The following is a 12,500-nucleotide window of genomic DNA, read 5'->3' on the forward strand; positions in this document are numbered from 1 at the left end:
CCCCTATCTCCTCTCTATCCCCGCCCTATATCTCTCCACAACGCTCTCTCTCTCTACCCCATCCCCTCTCCTTGTACCCACCCCCCTCTCTTCCCTTCTCCTCTCGCCTCCCCACCACCCCTCTCTCTCCCCACGAACTGTTTGGGTGAGGTTAGGTGCAGAGCAATGCGGTCGGTTCCCAGTGGGACGGGGTATCCCTGGACCAGGGTCAACAGCTTGTATTCACTGCGATTTAGAAGGATGAGAGGGGATCTCATAAAAACATGTAAAAAAGGAATCTGCTAAAGGAAAATGGTTCCCCCCCCTTTTGGACAGGCTAGATGGTCACACCAGAAGTTAAGAATAAGGGTCCGCCATTTAGGCCCTGAAAAAAAACCTGTTCCCCATGTTGGGGAAGTCCCAGAAGGGCAGTGGAGTGGTCACTGGATGTTTTCAAGAATAAGGGGTCGGCCATTTAGGGACTAAGATGAGGGAAAAACCTTTTCACCCAGAGGAGTTTGAGAATCTGTGGGAATTTACCTCTGCCACAGAAGCAGTTTGGAGGCCGATTCAAGGATGTTTTTTCAACAGAGAGAGATAGATGGAACTCTCTGGCTCTTCAGGCTAACGGAATCTTGGGAGTATGCTGCCTGCCCCATTGTCTATTTTCTATGTGACACTAACCCCCTAGTTGGGGAGGGGGCAGGGTGGGTCTGATGGATGATGATGCCCCCTGTGTGTGTGGGGGGGTCGGGGCCCATGGTGACCTTTATGTGGCCACTCTTGGCATACCTTGGGGACGCAAAATAATGGATCTCATCGACACATGTGGTTCAATCCTGGGCAGGAAGGAACTGCAGGTGCAGGTTTACACTGAAGATAGACACAAAGTGCTGGAGTAACTCAGCGGGACAGGCAGCATCTCAGGAGCGAAGGCATGAGTGACGTTTCGGGTCGAGACCCTTCCTCAGACTGAGAGTCAGGGGAGAGTGAGATACAGAGATAAGGAAGTGTAAGGTGTGAAAACAAGGCATCAAAGGGGATGGAGATCAAGGAGAATAGATCGCTTGGAGTTTGTTAGGGCAGTGGGCAGGTGCTATAGACCTGCACGGGAAGGTAGATGCTCCCGCCCCCACGAGTCTCGGGCAGACGGGGCTCGTCAGCCTGGGAAGGCAGTCCATCTAGGAGAGGGAAAACTGATTTAAAACCTCCACTGCCTTGTGGCCATATCCAGTCATGGAAAAGACTCCCAGAGTAAACCTCAAGAAAATCCGTGCTGCATGGGCAACAGCCTGTCCTCCATATGACATCGATCGCCCAGGCTTGCATCCGACCAGGATGCATCACCCATGGTCAGCTATGACCGAGAGGGGCCTACTACAAGCTAGGAGAAGGTGACAATGAAGTTACAGATACAAAATGTAATCAGGGGACAGTCAGACTGCGGCAGATTCTTGATAGTACAGGTGTCAGAGGTTATGGGGGAGAAGGGATTGGTGACGTTTCGGGACGAGACGTATTTTTTCAGTCTTAGAATAACGGGGAGGTCATTTAAGACTGAGGTGAGAAAAAAGTTTTTCACCCCGAGAGTTGTGAATTTGTGGAATTCCCTGCCACAGGGGGCAGTGGAGGCCAAATCACTGGATGGATTTAAGAGAGAGTTAGATAGAGCTCTAGGGGCTAGTGGAATCAAGGGATATGGGGCAAAGGCAGGCACGGGTTATTGATTTGTGGACGATCAGCCATGATCACAATGAACGGCGGTGCTGGCTCGAAGGGCCGAATGGCCTCCTCCTGCACCTATTTTATATGTTTCAATGAGACCCTTCTTCAGACAAGAATAATCATACCACAGGAGTGTAAGCTGCCAAGCGAAATATGAGGGCCTGTTCCTGCAATTTGCGCTGGGCCTCATTCTGACAGTGGAGGAGGCCCTGGGCAGAGCAGGTTTAAACACCAAATAAGACTGACTTGTACCCTCTCTCTCTCCCCCCTCAGTGGCTCCTGTTCTTCATTGGGATCTAAGGAGCGGGCATCCCAGGAGAAGCCAGGCTGGGATCAACGGGAATGCCACCAGGATCCACAAGTCCGAGGCTCCTCCTGAACTCCGGATATTTAGCCTGGAACTTCAACTCTGCTTTTGGGCAAAATCCCCCGTATACACGGCAGGTCGGGCAGCGTCTGTGGGCACCAGAACAGTCAATGTTTCAGTTTTAGTTGAGTTTAGAGATACAGCGCGGAAACAGGCCCTGTGGTCCACCGAGTCTGTGCCGACCAGCGATCCCCGCACACTAACACTATCCCACACACACTAGGGATAATTTACATTTATACCAAGCCAGTTAACCTACGAGCCCGCACGTCTTTGGAGTGCGAGAGGAAACCGGAGCACCCGGAGAAAACCCACGCAGGTCGAGGGGAGAACGTGCAAACTCCGTACAGACAGCGCCTGTGGTCGGGATCGAACCCGGGTTCCAGCCACTCTCTCCAGGGATGCTGCCTGACCTGATGTATGTTTCCGCAGGCAGTTATTAATATGTTTAAGTTTCCAGCGACTGCTCCCGTTTGCTTTAAGGCAGTTCCGCTTTTAGTATTGATTAGCAAGACATATATTTTCAAGCGAAGAAGGGATTATCTGTTAAATTGTCCACTCTCTCATCCACTCCCTACGCACTAAGGGAGGGAGGGAGGGATCAATTTACAGAGGGGCCAATTAACCTACAAACCCGCACGTCTTTGGGATGTGGGAGGAAACCGGAGCACCCGGAGGAAACCCACGTGGTCACAGGGGGAGTTTTAAAGCAGATAGTGGCTTTAATCTGTGACATGCTGCCTGAGGAGGTGGAATTGGATACAATCGCTGTTCTTCAGAAACATTTAGGGAGATACTTAGATAGGGCAAGACAGGGAAGATAACTGTCCGAATGTGGGCAAATGGGTGGAGTATATATATAACCAGCATGGACATGGTGGGCCGAATGGCCTGTTTCTCTCCTGTCTGATGCTATGACTTCATGAACTCATCATGGAGTTATATTGGGAGATGTATAGATAGGAAGGGTTTTGTTTATTGTCACGTGTACCGAGGTACAGTGAAAAGCATTTTGTTGCGTGCTAACCAGTCAGCGGAAAGACAACACATGATTACAATCGAGCCGTCCACAGTGTACAGATACAGGGGAACGGGAAGGTAGACAAAAGTGCTGGAGGAACTCAGCGGGTGCAGCAGCATCTATGGACCCTCACATCAGTCTGAAGAAGGGTTTCGTCCCGAAACGTTGCCTATTTCCTTCGCTCCATAGATGCTGCTGCACCCGCTGAGTTTCTCCAGCACCTTTGTCTACCCAGGTTGGTAGGTTAATTGGCTTCGGTAAAATTGCTGCTAGTGGGTAGGTTGCGTAACTGGGATAACATCAGACGAGTGTACGGGGGAATCGCTGGTCGGCGCAGACCCGGTGGGCCTGTTTCAACACTGTATCTCTAAAGTCTAAAGACTGCCATAAGATTACCTTTGTTCAAGACCCATTCTCTCACTGTCTCGTTCGTTGGTCCCCTTGGTTCTCAGTAGTCGGTTGTCCAGGTAGATGCTGTCATTGGAATGGATCTGAATTAAATAGGACATGAGGATTATTTCAGTGATAAATCTTGTCCTGCAAATCTGCTTTAAACTTTGTTGAAGAAGGAACTGCAGATGCTGGAAAATCGAAGGGAGACAAAAATGCTGGAGGAACTCAGCGGGTGAGGTAGCATCTATGGAGCAAAGGAAATGGACAACGTTTCTGGTCAAAACCCTTCTTCAGACTGATGTGAGCAAAGACCATACAGCGAGCAAGATCGTCCACTCGACGAAAAAGACGTAGTACGGTCATGGGCAGATTCGCGGGTTTCTCCAGCACATTTGTCTACCTTCGATTTTCCAGCATCTGCAGTTCCTTCTTAAACAGGAGAAGGGAAATGATGTTTACTGCAAGATAAAGTCCGATCAAAGATTGTCTCCAATGAGGTAGATAGTAGCACAGGACTGCTCTCTAGCTGTTGGTAGCATCATTCAGTTGCCTGATAACAGGTTTAGAACCTGCAGGCAAATGGGACTAGTTCACAATGCCAACTTGGATAACAGGGACAAGTTGGGCCGAAGGGCCTTCATGACTATCAGTTTGTGGGGATATTAAACCAGGGGGGAGGGGGAGGGGAGTAAATGGATATTTTTGAGGCAGAGATAGATAGATTCTTGATTAGTACGGGTGTCGGGGGTTATGGGGAGAAGGGGTTAGGAGGGAGAGATAGATCAGCCATGATTGAATGGTGGAGTAGGCTTGATGGGCCGAATGGCCTAATTCTGCTCCTGACCTGATGAAATGTGCCACCTCTGTTGGGAAGGTAATACCGATCAAATGTAAGGTTTGTACAAATGCTGGGATTTTTCAATATATTATGGGATTAGCAATAAAATTAAGCTTCTGCAGCTCATCTTTGAGGCTCTGAATGTGTTTTAACTTGCAGTGTGGTGTCTATAAGAGGGCATATTGGGGAGCTTACAACACAACGGTACGAAAATTGACTTCTCCAATTTTAATTTAAGTAACTTCTGACAGAAACATGGAAAATAGGTGCAGGACTAGGCCATTCGGCCCTTCGAGCCAGCACCACAATTCAATATGATCATGGCTGATCATCCCCAATCAGTACCCCGTTCCTGCTTTCTCCTCATATCCCCTGGTTCCGTTAGCCCGAAAAGCAAAATCTAGCTCTCTCTTGAATACATCCAGTGAATCTGCCTCCACCGCCCTCTGAGGCAGAGAATTCCACAGATTCACAACTCTCTGTGAGAAAAAGTGTTTCCTCGTCTCCGTTCTAAATGGGTTACCCCTTATTCTTAAACTGTGTGTGGCCCCTGGTTCTGGACTCCCCCAACATGGGGAACATGTTTTCTGCCTCTAGCGTGTCCAAGCCCTTAACAATCTTATATGTTTCAATTAGATCCCCTCTCATCCTTCTAAACTCCAGAGTGTACAAGCCCAGCCGCTCCATTCTCTCAGCATATGACATTCCCGCCATCCCAGGAATTAACCTTGTAAACCTACGCAGCACTCTCTCAATAGCAAGAATGTCCTTCCTCAAATTAGGGGACCAAAACTGCACACAATACTCCAGGTGTGGTCTCACTAGGGCCCTGTGCAACTGCAGAAGGACCTCTTTGTTCCTATACTCGACTCCTCTTGTTACAAAGGCCAACATGCCATTCGCTTTCTTCACTGCCTGCTGTACCTGCATGCTTACTTTCATAGACTGATGAACAAGGACCCCCAGATCCCGTTGTACTTCCCCTTTTCCCAACTTGACGCCATTTAGATAGTAATCTGCCTTCCTGTTTTTGCTACCAAAGTGGATAACCTCACATTTAAATGCATTAAACTTAATCTGCCATGCATCTGCCCACTCCCCCAACCTGGCCAAGTCACCTGCTTCGGGAGGGGGGGGAGGGGGGGGGGGAGGGGGGAGGGAGGGGGAGGGGGGGGGGGGGGAGGGGACGGGGGGGGGACGGGGGGGGGAGGGGAGGGGGTAAGACGGGATGGGGGGAGGGGGGAGGGGGTAAGAAATGGGGTGGGGCTGGGGAACTCTGCTCACTCACGGAGCCACTGTGTGCCCACTGACCGGGCCGGAAGTGACCTCACCTCACGCGCCACCCTGACCATTCTACTTCCTGCCATTGTCCTTCGTGCTTAGTGACGCCTAGCGACGGGAGTGGTCTCCCCGGCAACGACACCCACCTCCCTCCACCCACGGTGAGCGAGGAGCTCAACGCCCAGACCCCTGGAGCCCAACAACACCGGCACTGAGGTAGTGTCCACTGACCACCCACTGCCCAGACCCCTGGCCCTGTCTCAATGCCCCACACTAGGGTAGCGCCCGCTGGCAAGGCGTGCCATGTGTCGGGGAGAGCGACCGTGTGTTAGACCGCTGCAGGACGGAGACGGTCGACGGCTGAGCTCAAAACAGACAGACCTGTTGTCTGAAGAAGGGCCTCGACCCAAAACGTCACCATAGATGCTGCCTCACCCGCTGAGTTTCTCCAGCATTTTTATCGGCCTTTGGTGTCGTTTAGCTCACCTTAGCTTATTTAACTTATCTTAGTTAATTTATTATCATTTAGTTTTGTATAGTTTAGTTAAGGTTAGAAACATAGATAATAGGTGCAGGAGGAGGCCATTCGGCCCTTCGAGCCAGCACCGCCATTCATTGCGATCATGGCTGATCGTCCCCTATCAATAACCCGCGCCTGCCTTCTCCCCATATCCCTTTAGCATGGCTTAGTTTAGTTTGGTTTAGAGATACAGCACGGAAACAGGCCCTTCGGCCCACCGAGTCCATGCCGACTCACGATTACCCATACACAGGCTCTCAGTCCAACACACTAGGGAGCAATTTACCTACAAACCCGCACGTCTTTGGGATGTGGGAGGAAGCCGGAGCACCCGGGGGAAACCCACGCGGTCACGGGGAGAACGTGCAAACTCCGTACAGACAGCACCGGTAATCAGGATCGAACCAGGGTCTCTGCCGCTGCGCCACCGTGCACAAAAATGTGCTGGAGTAACTCAGCGGGTCAGGGAGCATCTCTGGAGACAAGGAATACTGTAGGTGATGTTTTGGGCGGGAACCCTTCATCAGATACAGGACCCTTCTCCAGATACATGATAAGGGAATAACGTTTAGTGCAAGGTAAAACCAGATCAAGGATAGTCCGAGGGTCATTAAATTGAGGAAGATAATAGTTCAGCACTGCTCTCTGGTTGTGGTGGGATGGTTCACAGTTGCCTGATAACAGCTGGGAAGAAACTGCCCCTGAATCTGGAGGTGTGTGTGTGTTTGTTTTCACACTTCTGTGCCTCTTGCCCGATGGGAGAGGGGAGAAGAGGGAGTGTCCGGGGTGCAGTGACTGGTCCTTGATGATGCTGCTGGCCTTGCCAAGGCAGCATGAGGTGTAGATGGAGTCAATGGAAGGGAGGTCGGGTTGTGCGATGGTCTGGGTTTCTAGTTAGACTCCCTCTGTAACTTAGACCAGTCGTAGAGTGATACAGCGTGGGAACAGGCCTTTCGGCCCAACCTACCCACACCGGCCAACATGTCCCAGGTACGCTAGTCCCACCTGCCTACATTTGGCCCATATCCCTCCAAACCCGCCCTATCCATGTACCTGTCTAACTGTTTCTTAAACGTTGGGATAGTCCCAGCCTCGACTACCTCCTCTGGGAGCTTGTTCAATACACCCACCACCCTTTGTGTGAAAAAGCTACCCCTCAGATTCTTATGAAATCTTTTCCCCTTCACCTTAAACCTATGTCCTCTGGTCCTCGATTCCCCCGGTCTGGGCAAGAGACTGTGTGCGTTCTATTAAGGGAGGGGGTTGGACGAGGAGGTGGGAGGGAGATATTGCCTGGAGAACATCCTTGTACGTTCTCCCCGTGACCTGCGTGGGTTTTCTCCGGGCGCTCCGGTTTCCTCCCAGGCTCCAAAGACGTACAGGTTTGTAGGTTGATTGGGCTTGGTGTACTTGTAAAATTGTGTGCAGGATAGCCTAAGTGTGCGGGGATCGCTGGCCAGTGGGCTGAAGGGCCTGTTTCCGCTCTGAATCTCCAAACTAAATTCAGAGGGACACAAAAATGCTGGAGAAACTCGGCGGGTGCAGCAGCATCTATGGAGCGAAGGAAATAGGCAACGTTTCGGGACAAAACCCTTCTTTCAGAGTTTGTTTGAAGCCGTGTTTAATAGCCTGATGGCTGTGGGGCAACAGGATCTAGGCAATAGGAAATAGGCAACGTTTCGGGCCGAAACCCTTACGGGTTTCGTCCCGAAACGTTGCCTATTTCCTTGGCTCCATAGATGCTGCTGCACCCGCTGAGTTTCTCCAGCATTTTTGTCTACCTTCGATTTTCCAGCATCTGCAGTTCCTTCTTAAATAAATTCAGAGGGATATGGGCTAGCATGAACGGGCATGGGCGAGATGGGCTGAAGGGCCTGCCTCCACGCCCCAAGTCTCCTCCAGCTAACGTGGCTTCCTCCTTTTCACAGACTGCTGCAGTGTCCCTTCACTAACAAAGTCAGTTCCAGCCACGAGCCAGAACGAAGGACATCGCCTCAGTGTCAGGGAGAGAGTGCCTAACCCCTGTGTAAGTGTAACATTAGTCTAGAATTAAACCGCACAAACTAGAACGTGGAACATCCCAACAGTACGTCGCAGGAAGAGGCCCTTCCGCCCACCCCACCTGATACTACATCTGACGAAAGTTATGGGGAGAATAAGGTTATGGGGAGAAGGCAGGAGAATGGGTTTAGGAAGCCAAGTCACTGGATGGATTTAAGAGAGAGTTAAACATAGAAACATAGAAAATAGGTGCAGGAGTAGGCCATTCGGCCCTTCGAGCCTGCACCGCCATTCAATATGATCATGGCTGATCATCCAACTCAGTATCCCATCCCTGCCTTCTCTCCATACCCCCTGATCCCTTTAGCCACAAGGGCCACATCTAACTCCCTCTTAAATATAGCCAATGAACTGTGGCCTCAACTACCTTCTGTGGCAGAGAGTTCCAGTTAGATAGAGCTCTAGGGGCTAGTGGAGTCAAGGGATATGGGGAGAAGGCAGGAGAATGGGTTTAGGAGGCCAAGTCACCAGATGGATTTAAGAGAGAGTTAGATAGAGCTCTAGGGGCTAGTGGAGTCAAGGGATATGGGGAGAAGGCAGGCACGGGTTATTGATTGGGGATGATCAGCCATGATCACAATGAATGGCGGTGCTGGCTCGAAGGGCCAAATGGCCTCCTCCTGCACCTATTTTCTATGTTTCTATGTTTCTATGAGGATCTCAACCCAAAATATCACCCATTCCTTCTCTACAGATATGTTGCCTGTCCCGCTGAGTTACTCCAGCATTCTGTGTCCACCTGATAGGCCGACTCTTCATGTTAATTCCCAGGATGGCGAGACTGACATATGATGAAAGAATGGAGCGACTGGGCTTGTATTCATTGGTATTTAGAAGGATGAGAGGATATCTCATAGAAACATATAACATTCTTAAAAGGTTGGACAGGCTGGATGCAGGAAAAATGTTTCCAATGTTGGGGGAGTCCAGAACCACAGTTTAAGAATAAGGGGTAGGCCATTCGGACTGAGATGAGTAAAAACGTTTTCTCCCAGAGAGTTGTGAATCTGTGGAATTCTCTGCCACAGAAGGCAGTGGAGGCCAATTCACTGGATGTTTTCAAGAGAGAGTCGGATTTAGCTCTTAGGGCTAACGGAATCAAGGGATATGGAGAGAAAGCAGGAACGGGGTACTGATTGGGGATGATCAGTCCAAGTTCAAGTGAGTTTATTGTCATGTGTCCCTGTATGGGACAATGAAATCAGTCAGTCACGATCATATTGAATGGCGGTGCAGGCTCGAAGGGCCGACTAGCCTACTCCTGCACCTATTGTCTATGTTTCTATGTTTCTAACTAATCCCATTGTCCTACACGCAGCCAGTGGCCTATCGCAGTTTAGTTGTCACCTGTACACGGGGTACAGAGAAAAGCGTTTGTTGCATGCTATCCAATGAGTGGTACAGGTGTCAGAGGTTTATTTAAAAAACATTTATTAGAAGCAAATGTACAAAAATAAAACCAACGGCATATGACACAATACAGTCATTGGGCAGCTTCAATTTTAACTTTCAGCTAAAGTCGGATGAAAAGAAAGGAGAAAAAGCAAACGAGAAATAGTGAGATCCGCAAAGACAGAACCCCTAGACTATCAAAGTGGAGTGAATGATTGAAAGAAAGAAAGAAAGAAGAGAGGAATAGAAAAATGAGAAAAATAAAGGGACAAGAAGGAAAAAAGTGGTGATATTCTACCTGCCTCACATCCCACCCCACCCACCTCGCCCAACCCATAATCTATCTATCTATCTATCTATCTATCTATCTATCTATCTATCTATCTATCTATCTATCTATCTATCTATCTATCTATCTATCTATTAATATATAAAACTCAAATCCGTCCGCCTGCAGTACGGATCCCTTCCTGCCTTTTGATTCGTTGACGGCTGCTCCTTCCTATCAGCTTCCAACACACTTCGAAACAAAGTTGCAAGACAGGAACACTGAACTTTTCACTGCTGCAGCAGGCAGGGGAGGTGCAATTGAGGGAGGCAGGGGAGTGCTGGAAACTTACATTTGGCAACGGCTTCAGTTCCATTGGAGGAGACGGGTGCATGGTGGAATATTGGGTTGGGGGAATCACACCATTGGGGGAGCAGACCCAACGGGTCTGCACTTGGTCTAGTTATATATTAAAACTGTGTGGCTGTCGCCTGCCGTCCGGCTGCCTTTCTGCCTTTTGATTCGTTGACGGCTGCTCCTTCCTATCAGCTTCCAACACACTTCAAAACAAAGTTGCAAGACAGGAACACTCTGAACTTTTCACCTCAATGGGATATCACAGTAAGTGCTTCAACAGGAGGGGGAGGGCCAATTGGCATTGCAATTGGAACTGCTGCAGCAGGCAGGGGAGGTGAAATTGGATTATTTTTTTTAATCCACTGCTGAGGGAGGCAGGGGAGTGCTGGAATCTTACATTTGGGAACGGGTTCAGTTCCGTTGGAGGAGACGGGTGCATGGTGGAATATTGGGTTGGGGGATCACACCATTGGGGGAGCAGACCCAACGGGTCTGCACTCGGTCTAGTTAGATTTAAATCCATTGTTGTGTTGTACAATACTATCCTTGTAATAAATCGATGAATGGTGTCCATGTGTTCGAAAAATGATCTGATTTTTCTGCCAAGACAAGTCTAATATTTTCAAGATGTAACGTCTCGGACATGTTTATAATCCACATCTTAAGGGTAGGGACTGATGTATGTTTCCAAAATTTAAGTGTTCATTTTTTTCGCCGTTGTCAGGCCATAATTAAGGAAACGTCTTTGAAATAATGATAGCTCAGAGCAGGCCTCTGACGTACCTAGAGTGATCAATTCCGTATCAGGATCCAATTTTATTTTTAGTGTTTTTGAAAACATTTCAAAAATTCCTCTCCAGGATCAGAGGTTATGGGGAGAAGGCAGGAGAATTGGGTTAGGAGGGAGAGATGGATCAGCCATGATTGAACCAGCATCTGCAGTTCCTTACTAAACTAAACTAAACTAAACTAAACTAAACTAAACTAAACTAAACTAAACTAAACTAAACTAAAAAGATAGACAAAAAATGCTGGAGAAACTCAGTGGGTGAGGCAGCGAGAGAAGGGATTGGTGATGTTTCGGGTCGAGAGTATTAATTCCTTCGCTGCATAGATGCTGCCTCGCCCGCTGTGTTTCTCCAGAAAGTTTTGTCCACCTTCGATTTTTCCAGCAACTGCAGCTCCTTCCTGAACGAAACTACAAACTAAACGATGCTGCCTGACCCGCTGAGATTTACTCCAGCATTTTGTGTCTGTCTTTGCCTTCAAACAGGTAGCCGGCTGCCATTTGGTCTGTGGACAGCAGAGGGAGCAGTTGAGCCAGCGTTACCTAGATGGCAGAGTGGTCAAGCTGCTGAGTGGACATGCCAGGCAGGGGGGCATCGGCCCTCGTTCCCCGCAGCTGCTGAGCAGGAGGTTGGCGCGTGAGGTGGCGTGAGGTGGCGTGACGGTGGAAGGCAGAATGAGAGTCACCATGCCCCTGCCCTCTATCAAGTCTCTGCGTGAGCTGCTGCCGGTCAAGACACCTCGCCTTCCCCGCACCTCCCTGGCCCTCCAGACCCTGCCCCGCCTCACCCCCACCCTCTCCGCCAACACCCTGCGCCACCTCAAGCAGTCGGGCCCCGCCAAGTCTGTGCGCACTCTGATCGCAGCCAAGCCCTGGCGCGCTCTCTCCTCCCTGCGCCTGGGCACGCTGACGGCCACCTTCCATGCCCGCTCACTCCGTAACATCAGCACCGCCCTGTCCACACTCACCGCACTCTCCCTCACCTCCCTGCGATCCTTCTTCATCACCATCTCCAGGAGGCGACCCTGAGCTGAGCTGAGCTGAGCGGAGCCCCGCAGCGGGCAGCACACACCCGCTGGCAACACTGGTAGCCCAGCATCACACTCCCGCTGGACACTGGCAGTCCAACATTGCCCACCCCCACAATATCACCCACCCTCTGGGCTACAGGCAGCCCAGCATCACACACCTGCTGGACACTGGCAGTCCAACATTGCCCACCCCCACAATATCACCCACCCTCTGGGGCACTGGGTCACTGGCAGTCCAGCATCACCCATCCCCTCAACGTCACCCACCCCTTCAATATCACCTACCCTCTGGAACACTGGGGCACTGGGTCACTGGCAGTCTAACCACACACACCCTGGGGCACTGGCAGTGCAGCATCACCCACCCACTGGCAGTCTAACACCAGCCACTCCTTCAACATCACTGGGTCACTGGGTCTAACACCATCCACTGGGTCACCTTGATGGTATTGTCACACTCTCTCTGGTAGCTGGAGTTCT

Source organism: Leucoraja erinacea, chromosome 38 (assembly GCF_028641065.1).
Source record: "Leucoraja erinacea ecotype New England chromosome 38, Leri_hhj_1, whole genome shotgun sequence".
In the NCBI taxonomy this organism is placed as follows: Eukaryota; Metazoa; Chordata; class Chondrichthyes; order Rajiformes; family Rajidae; genus Leucoraja; species Leucoraja erinaceus.